The sequence below is a fragment of the Rattus norvegicus genome, chromosome 1 (assembly GCF_036323735.1).
Source record: "Rattus norvegicus strain BN/NHsdMcwi chromosome 1, GRCr8, whole genome shotgun sequence".
Taxonomy (NCBI): Eukaryota; Metazoa; Chordata; class Mammalia; order Rodentia; family Muridae; genus Rattus; species Rattus norvegicus.
Window position 1 is genome coordinate 207,774,032 of NC_086019.1, and position 18,448 is coordinate 207,792,479.

The window sequence follows — 18,448 nt, forward strand, 5'->3', positions numbered from 1 at the left end:
ACAGCTGACATAATATAGTGGGGTGGGCTGTGTAGGCCGCCCTGGCACCCCCTCTGCAGTGGGGCATCCGGGGGCTGCTTGGGGGCTGTGTTGGGGGTAAGAGGATGAGCCGCAGGGCCTCATGGCTGAGGGGCACAGCTTGGTGGAGGAGTCTGCCAGCTGTCTGCCTGGATGAACGGTCTGCCTGAGTGGCGCAGGCTGGGGGCCTGAGTGTCCCTCAGGGCATCACACTCAGACGGGCTCCCATCACGTTCTTGGCCTCCCAGGGTCACTCAGAACGAAAACCAGAGGCCCAGGCTGTGTGCTATTGAAGCATGTCATTGTGTGACTTCGCAGGTGGGAGGGAGGGAGGGGGCTAGGGGCAGCCTCTCAGGGTCGAGAGGCACACTTGAGCACCCAGGCCCCTTGGCCCCTTGCTTTTTTGAGCTGACCGGTGAAGGAAAGCTCCAGCAGCAGCTTCCAGTAGACTGTCTGTCTCCTGGTGACAAGGCTGCATGGCGGCTGGGATCTCTGGGTGGAGCGAGTAGAGTTTTTGGACTGGGGGCTGGGGCCCGGGGGCTGGGGCCAGGCTATGGCAGCCTCTTCAATAGCTGTGGGAGGTGCTCTGACCTAGAGGCCATCTCAGTGTGTCTGGACTGCTGGGCTTGAGAAATGGAGTACGTCCTCAAGTACCTTCAGGGTCGTGGCAACCAGGGGCCACGCTCTCCTCCCCCATGTGGATGATGCTTGGGAAAGCACACCCTGGCCTCTGGTGTGAAGGCTTTGTGTTCTCTTGGGTATTTATAACACAGGCTCTTCTCTGAAGATGTGGCTCAGGGCGCTGAGTGCAGGTGGACCCAGCACTTGTGGTCTGCAAAACAGGCTGGGAACTGTGAGTGGTAACAATAGCTTCCAAGCTTGCTCAGGAGTGCTAAATAGCAGGTTGAGAGAAAAGGCAGCCTAGTGCAGCTGGGATGCTGAGTTGTGCTGTGCACATTCAAGGGCGCACACACACACACACACACACACACACACACACACACACACACACACACACACACCGCCGCACAGGCACAGATGTGTGTGGAGGCACACACGCACCTCTCTGTTCTGCACGTACTCTGGAGTCATGCACATACACAGCTTGAACACTGTGCTTGGATCTGAGCCTGCTGGGAGTGGGACGCCCCCGCCCTTGGGCCCCGTTCCATTTGCACATTTAATTCAGGAACTATCAGCATGAGAAGCCTGGATGAGAACTAACTGTCACATGTGGACTCGGGAGTCCTACTTCTGCAGAGTGAGAGCTGGTCAGTGTCTGAGGACTGTGGGGCTCTCTGGAGGCCCCGGGGGCTTCTTTCCTGATAAATTTATTTTCCCTTCCCTTCCTCCCTCCCTCCATCCCTTCCTCCCTTCCTTCCTTTCTTCCTCCCTTCCTTCTTTTTTTTCCTTCCTTTCTTCCTCACTTCATCCCTCCAGTTCTATCCCCTAGCTCCCTATGAGGCTGAAAATCTGATGCCCCTGCCCCCACCTCATCAGTGCTGGGATTACAGCCCTACTCTGCCACTTCCAGTTTATGTGCTGTTGGAGATTAGACCCAGGGCTTCCTACAAGCTAGGCAGACACACTATCAACTGAGCTACACTCTCAGTTGTTATTCGCATTCTTTACCAGGGCCGTGTCTCTTCCTGCTTACTGCTTACGGATGAGGCTTGATCCCTGCTCATTGCTTAATATTGACAACAGACAGTTCCCTGGACACAGCAGTTGCTCCCAAAGCTGGAGATGAAGACAGGCCTGACCTCAGACATTTGCACAGCCCTTAGATGTTTGCACAATCTCCTTCCATACTGTGGCTTGCTTTCTTGTTCATTTAACAAAGCAATTTAAAAACAAAAAACCAAACAAACAAGCAAACAAAAAACAGCATGTGGGGCTGGGAGTGTGACCCAGTTCTACAGAACTTGCCTAGTGTGCACAAGGCCTCGAATTTCATTCCTTAGCACTCCAAGAAAAAGAAAGTTTCAATTTTATGAAATCAAATTTGTATCTTCCTTTGTTTTAATTCTTACCTTTTAATTTATACTTAAGAATCATGTATAAGTGTGACGTGATTTTTTTTTTGTTATGGTTCTATAGTTTTAGATTTGTGATACGTTGTATGGGAGTGTGTGTGTGTGTGTATGAGAGAGAGAGAGAGAGAGAGAGAGAGAGAGAGAGAGAGAGAGAGAGAGAGAGAGAGAACACATGATAGGGGTGCTCACCCATTCTGGTGTTTGTGGAGCCAGAGGTAGACAGCTGTTAGGATCCTTCTCTATTGTTCTCTATTTTTTTGTGTCTCACTGCACGTGGGTCTCACTGTTGCAGCTGAACAGTCTGGCCAGAGGGCCCCAGGATGCACCAGTCTGTTAGTGCTGGGGTCATAGTTCACATGTAGCCATGCCTGGCGTTTTACATAGGCGCTGGGGACCTAAACTTAGCTCCTCGTGCTTGCCTAGGTAATGTATGTCGAGAGTCCTTCCCATGTCCTTGTGCTGAATGTTGTTGGCAGTCTACACTTCTTCATATGGAAGCTGAGTTGGTCTAGTAGCATTTTCTGGAGTGAATATTCTTTACTTCCTGAGTCTCCGCCATCCCTTTTAAAGTCCAGTGTGCCACAAGAGTGTGAGTCTGCCAGAGTGTTCTGAGTCACTGACCTGTCGTCCCGAGATGCCAAGCTCTGAGCTTACTAGCATTAAGGTAGGGCTGCAAAAACAGTCATTTGTGCAGTTCACTCTCATTTTTTAAGTGTTCTGGCTATTTCTGGGTCTTTTGCATGTCCACATAACTTTTAGGAATAGCCTGCTCATTTTTATGAAGAAGCAGAGTGGAGTTTTATTGGGGATACAAACCTAGAGGTCAGCTTGGGAGAAATTTCACATCTTTGTAACACATGAGCACATTTTGATCCTTAATTTATGTCTTTACTAAAATTTAAATTTATTTATTTAGTGTGTGCTCACGCACATGCCATACCATGTTTGTGGTGGTCATAGGACAATTTGTAGGAGTTGTCTTGGTGGCAGGGGCCTTTATCAACTGAGCTATCTTCCTGCCCCTCAATCTTAATTTCTGACAGAGAGGCCTTACAGGTCTCAGTGTCCAGGTGTCTTTCTTGAATGCCCGTTTTCAAGGCACCTGAGTTGTTCAAGCTTTTTCAAATTTATTTTAGATTTATTTTATGTGTATGAGTGCTTTGCCTACAGGTATGTCTGTGTGCTACGTACATGCCTGGTACATGCAGAGGTCAGAAAAGGGCATTGGGTCCTCTGGAACTGGAGTTACAGATGCTTGTGAGCCACCATGTGGGTGCTGGGTATTGAACCAGGGTCCTTTAGAAGAACAGCCAGTGCTCTTAAGCACTGAGCTGTCTCTCTAGCCAAAACTGTTTATATTTCTGATACTCTCGCTGAGGCAAGTTGGTATTTTTCCTCTTTCCTTGTTTAACGAGCTTTGCCCTGAAGCCATCTGCACCCAACTACTCCCAGTGAGAAGTTGTAAGCAGAATTTAAATGGCATGGCACGGCTCTGTTAATTTTGATTCTTTTTTAAGGGAGAATTATTTATTTCATGAATATGAGTGTACTCTCCTGAAGGTCACTGCCTACACGCATCATGTAGGCATGCACCTGGACTAGGCTTGACTCAGGGGTCTAGAGAAGGCTTTCACTGATTCTGACAGGTTTACATTCTCAATCAGAATCACATTTGGCTGTGAGGAGGAAGTAAGAGACCGGGTGGGACACATGCATACGTAAATCTGTTGTGTAACCGACTGCACTCTTACATTTACTCAGATGATCACAGATTGAACAAAGAAAATTCCTGAGTAACCAAAATGTTTCCCTAACTGCTTGGATTCCCCCTTTTTTAAGACTTGTAGATGTAGTTGGGGTGTCCTAAGGGGACACATTTACCCATCTTCCAATGGCCAGCCTCTGAAAGACATCTTTGGAATTTGCCAATACCTTGGGGAAATTTTTCTTAAACAGGGTTTGCAGGTATACGGAGGAGAAGGCTGACTGGGTTCAATGACCCCCTTGAAGGGGGTCTCATTCCATCACTCTTTGACTGCACGTGCACGAGTGTGTGTGTGTGTGTGTGTGTGTGTGTGAGAGAGAGAGAGAGAGAGAGAGAGAGAGAGAGAGAGAGAGAGAGAGAGAGAAGAGTGTGTTTGCTTGCATGCAGAAGAACATTGAACACACATGAGAACACCGGGCTCTGGACATAGGCTGATGGACTTGGGATATACATGCATGTGTACACATGCATGTGTACACATACAGAGAAAGAGGGGGGCAGGGAGTGAGGGAGATGGAGAGGGAGAGAGAGCTGGCCCACCTTATGTGGAGGTGCCACTCTTGACTTGGGGCAAAGTGAGGCCACATTTGGAAGGAACAAAGGGGCTCCCCAACTCCTGTGAGCTGTTCTGGCTCCAATGCCAGCACTTTGGAGAATGTTTGGTGACAAGTACAGGATGCCCCGGAAGAACCAGGTATCCTAATCACAGGGCTGTCTCCAGCCTAGGTGCCAGAGTCCCTTTCCCAAGGAAGGGCTGATTCCAACAGCCATATTCACTTTGAACCCCTTGATCTTCCACACTGTAGTGGCCATCACAGGCCCTGGCACCTTGTCGAGGTACCATGAGTCAGTGGTGTCAGATCACAAGGAAGGCAGACTGCTTGGGTGTTGAGATGTTGTCTCCAGGATGGACATCCCCGGACCGGGGACCTGGAGGGCATTTCTTGTTGGCTGACTCTGCTCATCAATCTGATATCTTTTCTACTCTGCCTGCTTTTGAGAGCACCTTGGAGCCCTGGTTTTCCACCTGAAACATCAAGGTGATGTATGACCCTTGGGGATCACAGAAACAGGATGGAGGCAAAGTGTCTACCAGTCCAAGGACCTTCTCTGAGGTCCTGGGATACTTCCAGTAACCATGCCACATGGCTGCCAGGAGGGTGGGCCTCCATCCCAGCACCTGGGGAGAAACAAAGAGGCCCTGTGTGCACTTCAGCACTCCAGCTGCCTGGGTCCTGTTAGGCCTCAGGATGTCTTATGGGGCATGGCTGTAAGGAGTTGTATATGGGGCCATAGACTCATGTGACCCTGTGCACCCTACCATGTGGAATGTGGGACTGTGTGGGACTAGTCGCCTGACACCCAGCACATGCTCTGTCAAGGACCCTGGTGTGACCAAGCAGAGCCTAGAAGTGAGCCAATAGGAGCCATGGATCCTGATACCTTCAGCAAGGTCAGAGTAGGGGTCACCCAATGTAATATACCAAGGGTCAGAGGTATCAGGCTGGTTCACAGCTTGCAGTGAGACCAACTTTACCCAGAGGCTGGCTCTGGATTTTGGCCTCCAAGAAGCTCTGTCCTACCGGAGGGCAGTCTTCCTGGCCCGGCCTGACCTCAGCAGGGGAGGAACCACAACACGGGTAGTAGTTTTTGCATCTAGTGGTCTCCATTCTGATGTCACTAGAGGATTAACTAGAAGGGTATAGGGGAGGCAGAAGAAGCAGATATCAGAGACCTGGAACTCTCTGTGTTCATCAGAGCCCCCTGGCCGCTGTGCAGCTCGCACAGTGCATAATGCACGCTCAACTGGGGACCAAAATATAAATGTGGGGTGATAGTCACCCCCTTCAGTCCTCTGCACCCATGTCCTGGGTGCCAGGCCCAGAGCATGACTGTGCCACAGCTGCCCTTGAGAGTTTGTGACAAGTGCAGAGTCCAGTAAGGCAAGCCTGACGTAGAAGTCACTTGACTGCCTCCTCCAAGAAAAATGGCTGAAGGAGTCACAACTGGGCTGGATTCAAAGAGGCTGAGAGAGGAGGCTGAGGGAAGGTTGGTGGCCATGCTGGAGACAGCACTGACAGTACTCCCAAGCCTTGGTAGATGAGTGCCGACAGCCAAGCTAATGTGGTGGCAGAGGTGATTCCTTTTAAAATCTCCAGACCTTAGCTTGTCTCTCTTTTTAAGCACTTACAGTTTTAAACATTTTAAAGAATTCTATTTACTTATTATTATTGTGTGTAGCTGTCTATGCATACATACATACAGACATAAATGCCACGACCTACACGCAGAGGTCAGAGGAAGACTTTATAGAGTTATTTTACTCCTTCCTCCTTTCAAGGTGGAATTCAAGGATCCAACTCGAGGTCCCAGGCCTGTTGGACAAATGTCTCTACCCACTGAGCCACCCTGCCAGCTTCTATTTCAACTCTTTAAAAGTAACCAGTGACCCACCCGTCTCCTAGGCTTCTCTTGTGCATTTTCTGTTCTCTTGTCTTAGTTCTAGCTTTGTGGGATTTAAGTTGTGTGTAGCAAAACTCTCTCTCTCTCTCATGTGAGATGTCCGGTTCAGTGAGTTCTGGCAAATTCCTAGGCCAAGTTGAGTTCCTTCACACGCTCTGCACGCCCTGTACCACAGCCCATCCCTGCACCTGCACCTGGGAACCGTCCTGTCCCCCTGAGAACGAGACTCTTGTAGCATGAAGCCTGAGGTCTGGCTCCCATCACTTTGCAGACTCACTTGAGGCCCGTCTGCTTCTGGTCTGTGTTCTGGTTGATTCTCCTTTCATTTGGAAAGGATAAAATGTACTGCAGCTTGTTTACCCGTCCACAGGCTGATGGACATCTGAGCCGTCTCTAGGGCTTGGTTATTATGATTAAAGCTGCCATAAGCACTGCGCACAGGCTCTGGAGCTGTTGCTTGCCTCTGGTGCTTGCTGCTAATTCCCTCCTTGCCCCTGAGTGGGGGCACTGCATGCTCAGAAGTCGCCAAGTTCCCTTTGGCAAGATGGCTGCTCTGACTTTGCTATCACCATCCTAGGTGCCAACATGGTCATTGTCTGCTCTGGGTGCTGGACAGATGGCTCATGGTTAAGAGCACTGGATGCTCTTGCAGAGGACTATGGGGTGTTGCTGCTGTTGCTGTTGGTCTGTTTGTTTTAACCATTATGTGTCTCTTTTGTGCTGAGTGAGAGGATGGTGTCCATGACTGTCTTTCATGGGATCTCTGTTATTGCTTAGGCCTTTCCTCTCCTGGGCTCGTCTTTCATTCTTCTTAGCAGGATGGTTCAGGAAGCAGTCTTTAATTTTGAAGAACCCATTTCGCCAGGGCGTTTTACACATACATACATACATACATACATACATACATACATACATACACACACACACACACACACACACACACCCTTTTCCTGTAGGGTTCATGTGTTTTGTGTCCTGTCTAAGAAATATTTGTCTAATGTGAGCTCACAAAGCCTTCCTCCTGTTTTCCGTGGAAACTTTACCGTTTCATGTTTCTTGTTTAGATTTCTAATTCCTTCCGAGTTTAATCTTACGAACGGTGACAGGTACGAATCGGGACTAAGTCTCCTGTGCATGTGGTTAATTTTTTTTTCGTGAGATGACTTTGGCACCTTTGATGAAAATCAGTTGGCTGTGCACTGGCTCGGCTTTCTGGACTCTGTAAACTGTTCTGCCAGCCCAGCCTTTGATTGCTGTGACTTCTACTCTAAGCCTTGAAATCAGGCCTCGTTAATCCTCCAATTTGGTTCATTTTCAAAGTGTGATGCTCTGCTGGGCCCTTCACAATCTCAGGAAAATCAGAGAATCTAGCCATCAGTTGTTAACAATCCCAAAGCAAAACCAATACCCAGCCCCGTCGGCATTTTGACTGGCACTGTGTGTGGGAAGGGGTAAAGAAACATGGGTTTCACATGTATCTGAACGGGACTGTGCTTCTCTCTGTGACCTGGTTAAGTATCTTCAGAACAGATCAGGGGGGCCATGTGGTCTCTATTACCCTAGCCTACTAGGTTGCTTCTTTGTCCTTCACGGTTTTGAGGCGCCTGACAGGACACTGCTTTCCTCACTGTATTTTTGGGGTTGGTGGTTGTTAGGCTATAGGACAGCGATTGTTTCTTGTGTTGACCTTGCTTCTGACTAGGAGAAGAGTCTCCACTACACACTTGTTTTGTTTGCTTGTTGTAGGTTCTTTAGGGTTCTCTGTGGAGTTGTCTGGTCTTCCTTAAAAAAACCATTTACACTGTTCCTTTTTTTTATTTCTTAGTTTTGCCTCATGGCACCAGCCGGGGACCTTGCTCCGAACATTCAGTGTTGGCAGAGAAGGGTCTCGGGTCTGATAGCACTGAGACTGACACGTGTGAGGTGACTGGTGATGGTAATGGGGGTGTGTTCTTTTTTACTAGTGTCCAGGGCCTGGGGGACTGTATCAGTTAAATGTTGGGTGGCACCCAATGCCTTTCCTGTTGAGATCGTTGAGCCTTTTCCTCTCTTAGACTATGTGTTGTGCTCATTGATCTGTAAAGAACAAGCCAACCCCCCCATTTGTCACACAAAGCCATGCCCATCACAATGCCTATAAACAGGCATCCTGCTGGACTACATCACCGGAACTCTAGGTCAAGTATTTACATCTGCGCTCACATAGGAAAAGGCCTAATTATCCTGCCATGTGCTCTGCTTTGGTGCCCGAGGGTGAGTCGGGAAGGGAGGTACCCCCCTGCTCCTTTATCCAGGTTGGTATAAGATGTCTTGTATTTCCCCTTTCCATGTTGGACAGACCCATGAATTCATTTCATCTGCATTTTTTCCTAACAAGAGAGGTTGGGGTTTTTTGTTTGTGTGTTTGTTTGCTTGCTTTTTGACATAAATTAGTAAACACCGGACCCATGGGTTTTGAATTTCTTCTTGGCTAAATTTTGGCCATTCACATCCTCCAATGCATTCAATCCCCAAAGAGCAGAAGCCTCAGCCTGAGTTTGAAGCTAAGACTACCTCGGAGCTGGGTGTGGTAGTACACAGTTCTTAGGAGACTGAGTCAGGAAGACAGCCATGGGTTCTAGGCCAAGCTGGGCTATATACTGATTGAGAGACCAGTCATGGCTATATATCACAAGACCCTATCTTAAAAACACAAAAGTCCATCTTGGTAGTGTTTCTAAGCTTTGTGTGTGTGTGTGTGTGTGTGTGTGTGTGTGTGTTTGTGTGTGTCTGTGAGAGAGAGAGAGACAGACAGAGAGAGAGACAGAGAGAGAGACAGAGAGAGAGACACACACAGAGAGGCAGAGAGACATCTTGTTCAGGGTCTCAGCCCCAGAGCTCTGAGAGGACTCAGGCTTAACTATGGCCTCAGAGCTGCTCCATTCCTATTCCCATGTTCCCTGCTGCCTACCATTCAGGAGTTTTGCAGGCACCCCGTCCCTCCCTGTTTGGCAGGACACAGGGGTCAGGGGCAGAGAGTAGACCTTTGCTGGGCTGTCCTGGAAACAGCCCCTTCCCCAACGAATGAAACTCAAGGAGATGAAAAGATGAGCACTCAGAATCCATGGCAGGCCACTCTTATATCTCCCAGGAACTGTGTAAACCTATGCCCTGAAGTAGTATAATTCCCCTGAAGTTGTTGACTTACCTTCTAAAACAGCAAATCCATGCACAATTTCCTCGGTCCCTTAAAACATTCGTGACAGGAAAAAGAAATACTGTTTAAATTCTCCCTTCATTAAGATGTCTAAATTTGCACAGTGAACTGTGTTGTGGAGCAATCAACAAACAATGAATAAACCAGGTACAAGCACCAACACATGCTTACACAGTCACAGTGCAACCTGTGATCAGGTGACCCACTCATTACCAGGCCCTGTTAATCTTAGACCTGCCTGTCTAGGTTCAGTCCCTAGACCTCTACAGAAGGAGCGGAGTCCAGGCAGTGACTTAACTGGCTTGCCTAGGTCTATAGCTATGGTGAAGGCTGCTCACTCTGAGGGTCACTAAAACCCTAGTCCTGTGGCATGATTGGTGTGGTTTTAGAAGTGTGGGCTCCCTATGCATAAAAATGCATCCAAGACCCAGCTAAGGCACCCATCTTTGGATGTCTCTCCATGGCGGTTGGCAGCCATTGACAGTGAAGTCAGGGTCTAAGAGTAAAACCCCACATAAGTGGGCTAGAGATGGGCATAACTTTCCTGGCAAAGGTAGAGTCCTGCTTTAAATGCATGCGAAGATGACTACCGGTTTCAGGTATGAGCAATCTTAGGGCCCTGCCCCCAAATCAGCACACATTTCAGGTTGGACAACTGGGGCTGATCCTACGTGCAAAGGCCTCTCTGTGTTCTCAGGGGTCTAAAGCACAGTGGGGCTGGATATGGATTAAGAGCTCAGCCTCGCTGCTGCCTCAGCCCTGCTAGCCTCCAGTGACTTGGGTTTGCTCTTCAAAGCCCGCATTTCACTGTGCTGTGAGGAAGCAGGGGACTAACATGCCTACAAGGAGAAAGACGATCTGGTGTCATTTCTGGCCTGATGGAGGGGGCATCTCTAGGGACCCTGGTCCAGCTTCTGAAATGGTCTGAGTGGCGGCTTGCATCTGTCTAGGTGCCACTCTTTCTGGCATGCAAGTCAAAGATAAGGGATCAGCAGGTAGGTTCCTTCCAGCCCCGTTCCCAGACAGTTCTCTGGAAGATGGTAATCCTTGAGGGTCTGTTACAAAAACATTGTAATAAAACATCCGCCCTCACACTCACTTGGCTTCTCCTCTCCCATTGTTTTTGGATTTTACTGTGCCTTTGCTGTAAAGCTGTCAATCATGTAGGGTGAGGAGCACACGGCATGTTACTGTTGCTTCATCTCACATTACATCTGCAATGACCCTGTTCTAAATATGGCCACACACTGACGTCCTGAGGGTGGGATGTTGACAGGAATTTGTGTTGATAGCATTTACCTGATAACACTCACCCACCAGAGGACGAGGACGAGGAACCGGGAAGTCTGTGAGCTTGGGCCACTCTGCCTGTATATCTATACAAATCAGGTTTTATGAGCACGTAGCATAAATTCTTATGGATGCACTGTCTCTTGTCGCTTCCTCTTCAGGATGGAGGCCGTGAGAGCCACAGAGCCTTAGGCATCAATTACCTGGCCTTCGACAAGATCCTTTAAACTGTGCCTTTCTCTAAGGGCTTGGCTCCACAGAGCCCTTGGTGGAGGTCAAAAGAAACAGAGCCATACACAGATTGCCGGCTCACCAGGGAAAAGTCTCAAGAAATCAGTGCTATGGAAAGTGTTTTTAGATAAGGGTTGTATTTAGGGTCTGATGGAATGGAAGAGATCAGTAAAATGCCCTGTTCCATGAGATAAGGAGGGAGGGCTGCGCTGACCAACTCAGCAGCTCCCAGGAAAGGGGGTCGAGGCAAGAAACCAGATGACAAGTAAAGATGGAAAGAACGTAATGAGACATATTTAATTTTATACTAAATGTTAATGTCATAAATTCATCTTCCAAAAGGAGATATGCAAAATCTCACAAAAGGTAGAGGACTGATATATAGGATTTTATTTGTTTATAAAGAATTAATTTTGCAGTAGTAGGAAAATAACCCAAGGTCCTGTGCATGACAGGTAAGCAGATCACTGGTGATTATATAGCCCCACAATGATTTTTTTTTTAATTTTAAACAGGTGCATCCAGTATATTTAGTAAAGAAAACACAATGGACAGTTGAAAAGAAAAGATAGCAAAAAAATATGCAAAGAAATTGCTCACAAAAATAGAGAATAAAACCTGCAGGCTACAGTAGGTTGTGAACAATGAAGCCTGAGTTTGTGTGAATGGAGCCTAATTATAAATACTAAGACATCATACAACATAGTATTTGTGAAATATTACATGGTATGTAGAAAAGAGGGGTAACCATGGTAATGGTGAGGGATCATCTTTTTCCATTGTTATGATTAAACACCCTGACAAGGGCAACTTAATGGAGAAAGGGTTTATCTTGCCGCACAGTTCCAGGTTGTAGTCCATTGAGGTAGGCAAGTCAAGGCAGCAGGAGCCTGAAGCATCTGATCACACTATGTCACATCAGAAGAAGCAAACAACGAGTAAGTTCTTGCTATTGCCACCTCACTTTCCCCACCTAGACAACCTCTAGGTCTCTCCACCTCCACAAACATAATCAAGAGAGGCCCCCACATGCGTACTCCGAGCCCAGACTCCAAAGTGATGCTAAATTTTTGTCAGGTTGACAATTAACTGTAAGCATCACAGGTGTCATACAGTAATTCTTTGAGAATAGGCTTCACATAGATGCAGGATCAAAACACAGGCAGGTAAGTGGTTCAGAATCTTAACAGGAATCTGAAATAACTGTTGCTATTATCCCTAGCTATGCTACCTCCACAAAATCACCTACAAATCCAGCATCTTCAGACAACCCCCAGAAAACAGCTCCCAAGCTGTAGGCTGCACAGCTCTGGGGTTGGCACCTCTCTGCTTAGCACAGGGGCAGCAGCATGGGCAAACCCTCCTCCAGGGCTGTTACTCCTGTTGGGTGGCTTCCTCATAGCTCTACTTTAAAAACGAACATTCCAGAAAGGGGAGGTTCTACAAAATCAGCAGGGGCCTGGGTTTGATCTACAGAAGGAGAGGGGGAGCCAAAGTGAACACTCCAGGAGACAGGAACCAAGAGACAGGGTGTGAGGGGAGGATAGATTGGCCTTTGCTTTGCTCCTTGACCTTAAAGCCCAGATTCCAGGGCAGGAGTGGCAAGGTGTGTGGGGACAGGTTTTCACACTGTCATTGTGATTTTGGAGTCTGATATTGGGTGCTCTCTGTCTCTTTGCACCCATGGAAGACTTCTGAACCCAGTCACCCGTGGTGCTCCACAACTCCTTACACTGTTGAGACAGTTGTGGATGTTCTCTGATCGGAACTTACCGCGGGGCTGGGGACTCGGCTCAGCTACAGTGTTTGCCTGACATCCATGAAGCCCTGGGCTCACTCTCCAGGATATACACTGTGCACCTAGAACTGGGGAGATAAAGGTAGAGAGGAATACTGGAAAATCAAGGCTATCCTTGGCTACATAGAATTTGAGGCCAGCCCAGGCTCCATAAGGCCCTGTCCCAACAATAGCAGCAACAGAAATAACAAAAATTAATTAATTAAAAAGGGAAAAAAGAACGAATAAAACTAGAAACATAGAAACAAATGGTTAAAATATTGAGAGGGGGGGTTGGGGATTTAGCTCAGTGGTAGAGCGCTTGCCTAGGAAGCGCAAGGCCCTGGGTTCAGTCCCCAGCTCCGGAAAAAAAAGAACCAAAAAAAAAAAATATATATATATATATTTTTTTTTATATATATTGAGAGGGGGAAAGAAGTCTTAGCAGGGACAGAGAGACACTCTCCTGAATAGCTGAGGAAACCCAGCAGGGTGAGGGAAGACAGGGCAACTGTGGACAGCTATGCTGAGCTGACTTTCTCTTAATAGAAAGGCAGGATCCATCCTGTCCCCAGTGAGGCCCAGACTGCCCCCTTTGCCCAGTGTTGCAGATACTTCATTTCCAAGTTTGCCCGTCACCACACTCCTCAATTGCTGGGGTTTGCGACACCCACATAGTTTGAAATTCATTAAATAAAAATCATTGCCTCCTGTCCTATGCAGGCAAACACTTACAGGGCACCCAGGCTGCCTTCTCTCTGTCAGAGACTGGCTCACAAGTACCCTGGAGGCGACTAGGGGATGGCATGGATTTGCTTGGTTTGAATCTGCTGATGAGGCAATTCTGGGCAGGGATTTCCTGGGCTGGTCTGTGTGCATATCCTGGCGCCATCTGCCCTGCCCCCCACCAGGCATCGGGAGGCCACGGAACCCCCCATGTTCGCCTCCTGACCTCTAGAACACCCAGGCAGGGAGGAAGGGAGTGGGCAGGGTACGGAGACCCCCACCTTGCCGGCTTGCAGCAAGCTGGGTCCCGGAGCTGGAGACAGCTCATTAAACCACCTGAACCGCATGTAACTCTAGTCAGTACCACACAGCACTGCACCAGCGAAACATGTAAATTAAAGTGACCACAGGGCCTGCTCTTCCCCCACTGTGGGTGGGCAGCCTTTATTTCAAGGTTGAAGCCTGGAAGCCTCCAGTCTGAAGAGGATTTTTCCTAGTGATAATGGACCCAAGAATGGGCTAGCCCACCGGTATGGGCCAAGTCTCTTCGCCTTACCCTCACTCTGCTCCGTCTGTCTCCTGTTTAGACCTCGTCTCAGTAGGTGGTTAGTAGGACACTGGGGACTGGTTGGGGGCAGAAGGTCTTGAGCCCTGACCTGTTGTCACAGTGTGCCTAAGAGGTACCTTCTGGGCAACCCGATTATACTTTTATTGTTTCCTAAGATTGTTGGACATCCCGGCTTGTTAGGAAGCTCTTGGAGACAGTGTGCTGGCATGTCCAACATCCTGGTGGGGTGGCCTCTATATCTGTAACATAATAATGTGAGGGGTAGGGATGATACCAGGGACCCTACATGGCTGAGCCTTGGCCTAAAGGTGGGCACTAGACCATAAAGGAAAGAGAGATAGAGGCCTTAGCACCCTTAGGGAGTCTCACACAGAGCAGCATGGATGTAGAACATGGATCAGGAGAAACAACTAATCTTCAAGGCACCCCCTGTGGTTTTGGTCCCCTGAAAACTTCCCCAGATAGCAGTGGACACTGGGCCTCGTGCCACCTGCTGAAGTAGGACCCACGATGGGAGGACCAGGTGACAGCTGTTGCCCACTTTTAAAGCCTGGCTACCCGGTGGATGGGAATGCTTGTCCCCATGGTGACAAGCCTCATTGCCTCTTCTGCCCAGTGTGGAGAATGGCTGCCTGGACAGCTGGCAGTTGGGGCTGGTTCTCAGGGGAAAGTAACCCTGACTCTCCTAGACTTGCCCCCAAATTGGGTCTACCCTAATAGGTGTGGACACAACAGCTGCTGATCTGTGGCCAGTGCCATTGGGAACTGGCTACTGAAGAAGGCCTGTGTGGGACTGTGCTACCCACTCCCAGGACCGGGGCTTCTGCCTCTAGCTGTCTTATAGCTTACAAGCTTTCATGGCGGCTGGCTTGAGGAAATGCCTGCTTCCTGGCTGTGTTGTGCTGTGTGCCCCTAGGACTCCACCAGCTTACTGTCATTGCCAGGAGAGGTTCCCTAGTGCAGAGGGACCAGTGTCCTCTGTTGTCTAAGCAAACCGACCAACTCCAGGCCACCTTAGGTATCCAGGGGCTCAGGTGAGATGGGGTGGGGTTCCCAATCAAAGTTGTGAGCTGTGGTTCAGAGGGATTTGGAAAAACATCCTACCAATAGGAGTCTCCCACTGAGTGGAGCACCTACCCTCAGCTGAGGCTTCTGAGGTACCCAGGACTTCCAGGACATTTGGAGATGGGTGGACTGTTATAGAAAGGGTCATGTCTCAATAGGGTCCTGGTTCTGTCTACTGCCATTGGGTCCTGACTCTGTGCCTCCTTAGAGTCTCTGAAGGCTTTGTGTTACCTGGGACTAGCTGGTGGCCTGTGGGGGCTGACAATCCCCAGGGTGGGCAGTGAGCATGGCCTGAGGGCTCCAGCTGTGCCCAGCACATGTCACTGGTGGGGGGGCATGGGCTCTCAGCACAGGCCAGCGGCTGGGAGCAGCTGGCCACAGGCAGGACCTGAACAAAGGGCGCTTTGAGCAGTTTGCATGCGGGCACCAAGCCTCCAGCCAGCTGCCCCTCCCGAGAATGTAAGGCTGGCCCTCTCTATGGCTTATTGGGGCCCATGTAGAGTCAGAACAGCTGGCCCCAAAGTCTGCTGGCTGGCTGTGTGCTGAGAGGGCACTGTCCTCCCACAGGAAGCCCCCTGGCTCAAGAAATGGCCATCTTACAGGTTTCCTAGCTGTGAGAGGATGGAAGGACCCTAGCCCTAGCTTCCCAAGGCACCTCTATGCTGATTGGTAGCCTACAGGAGGCCTAGGGTATCTAACGCTCTAGAAACTGCCCTGTCCAGTGTTTGGAGGTCCTCAGGAAGACCAGCCGGGTCTTTGGCCCCATGACCTGGCTTTGCAAGCCCTCTTGCAGGGCCCTATTTACATGGGCCAACCCTTCATCTGAAGTAGTTAATCTTCCAGTCAGACTTCAAATTATTCTTTCATTAAAAAGATAATAAAACAGTAACATCAGAGACACTGAATACTCGTGATAAGCATCTTTGAGCTCCCTTGATTGTTAAATAAAAAGAAACAGAGGGGGAAAAATTAAGTGTCTTTCATCTGAGGATCCGAGGCAGTCTGCTTTGCTGTGTGCCACAGGTGAATGATTGTAATAAGCTGAACCCCTATACCCCCCAGAAATGGGATTCACCAGCTGATAAAAAGGAACAATAGATAAGACACCCACAGCCTTCAAGGATGGGCCTAGGAGGCTGTGAACTTTGTGCTGGCCTTTCCCCTATTCACCGCAGCTTTACCCAGGTAGAACACCTACCTCCCTTACTTTAATCGTGGCTCTTTAGGCTTGTATGTGAGCAGATCTCTGCTTTGCTGTGGTCACCCGCAAGCACCTGACACACATATGTCGCAGGTGTGCATGTGTGATAGGGGTTCCCGGCTAGTCAGAAATTCTGTCGCACCAAGCTTTTGTCTTCTGCATCCTCTGCAGCTCACTTGGGTCCAGTTTGGGGGTTACCGGGTCCACCTGTCAAATGAGAAAAATTTTCAGTTCCCAATGTGAAGTTTTCAGAGGCGGTGAGTCTCTTCCCAGATGTCCCTGTCAGAATACAGAGCCCAGGATGCCACCGAGCCCATGCATCAATGTGTTCCCAGCATTGTAGTGGTGAGATGAGACTACAGAGGACCTAAGTCCTTGGGTACTTCCTGCCTTTGCTCCATCACTGTCTCCCTTATCTTTACAACGCAAGCTATGGCAAGGGTCCATTTGGTCCTTTGCAGGCCGTAGATCCTGTGATCCTTGTGATCCATGTCGTCTTTCCCTTCCTGTCTTTTTCTTGTTTTATTACACCCATTCCCTTATTTCACACATACGCGTGTGTACCTGAGTGAGCGTTTGAGAGTCAGAAGACAACTTGCAGCAATCAGTTTGTTCTTCTATCCTGTGGGTTTGGGGATCAAACTTGAGTCAACAGGATTGACAGTAGCAAGTACCTTTCCTTTCTGAGCCACCTTGTCCCCACTCCCCTTCCTAAAATATGTATGAGGTAAGGTGTCCAGCATGGACAGACCTTGGGAACCTTCCACTGAGAGAGAATGGACACCTTGGCCATACCCGATGCTCAGCCAAGTGGCATGAAGCTCACCCACGCTGCTGGGTAACAGTCCTCACACCATGTACCTTGAGACCTTTCCATCTTCACAGATGACTCTGGTCTTGTTAAACACTCACCCCATGCCCCGCCACCTCATCTTGCATTGTGTCCCCGTGGCTTTGGCAACTAGGGGGCCTGCAGTTAGACTGTGAGTGGGATCTTTCTCATAGGACTTTTCTCTCAACAGAAGGCTCCGAAGGTCTGTCCATGTTGTGTTGGAGCATACTTCCTTCTGAAGAAATATTATGTGCCCTCCGGTATCTGGAGCCTGTTCTCTCTGTCCTCTTGGTGGACATTGCCTTTGGCTATTGTGTACTTTGCCAAAGTCAACACAGTGGACAGATAGTGTCTCAAAGCCCTGCCTCTCTTTGGGGGATGTAGTAGAACTGAGTTCTGTGGAAGATCTTTTTTTTTTTTTTAAAGAAAAATAAATGGTCTTTCTGTTTTTATTGATGTATTTCTGAGTGATGTCGGGGACTAACTCAGGGCCTCAGGCACAACAGGCAAGTGCTCTACTAACTAAACTAATCTTCACAGACCAACAACTGTATTTTTTCTGGGTTACTACATTTTTTTTTTAGATCGAGCTTTGTTTAGAGCAGAATTGAGTGGGTGTTAACTCCATGCTTCATGACTTGGGGAACCACTGAACCATGATCCCAGGATCATGGGTCTGGTGTCTCCCTCAGGTAGCCATGTATGCTAGCCCTGCCTCTCTGCCTCCTTTGCCACTGTAGTCATGGCCTGTGTTTTGCTAGAGGGACACAGCAGCGTCTGCTTTGATTTGCATTTCCACAGTTAGTGACATAGAATATCCATTGCCGTGGGCATTCTTCCTCAGTTGTGTGTCTTCTCCAGATATCTGCCTATTCAGGTCCTCCGCCTTTCTAAAATAATTGTTGTCGTCATTGTTGCCTTTGGTATTTTTACTTTAAAACAGGGTTTCATTAATCTAGGCTGGCTTCAAATTTCTCACATAACCAGGAATGACCCTGAACTTCTGATTTCCTAACTCGATGCCCCTAGTGCTGGGAGTCCGGGTGTACAGTAGCACACCTAGTTTACACAGTGCTGGGAATGTAACCTAGGGCTTCATGCATGCTGGTCAAGCACACTATCGACTGAGCCTCAGCTCTTGCAGCTTGGCTTTTTAAAATAGTTTAAAATTATGTGACTCGCCCCTTTGGGGTACAGCTCTCAACACTTACTGCACAGGCAATAAGCAGACTGTGGCAGAGGGTACTACATCCTGTGGGTTGGGACCAGCACATGGGCAA

The 18,448-nt window shown here is 48.7% G+C and overlaps 1 protein-coding gene and 1 long non-coding RNA gene across 7 annotated transcripts in view; one reads left to right on the forward strand and one right to left on the reverse strand.

The window, feature by feature from the left end:
* The window catches only part of Kcnq1 (potassium voltage-gated channel subfamily Q member 1), a 332,940-nt gene that overhangs the window by 52,898 nt on the left and 261,594 nt on the right, over window positions 1-18,448 (forward strand). The gene's annotated exons all lie outside the window — the stretch shown is intronic.
* On the reverse strand, window positions 11,370-16,622 carry LOC120099963 (uncharacterized). The gene is made up of 3 exons (XR_005499542.2): window positions 16,334-16,622; window positions 12,773-12,865; window positions 11,370-11,907 (listed from the first exon to the last, which is right to left on the reverse strand). It is a non-coding gene; the product is annotated as an uncharacterized LOC120099963 (long non-coding RNA).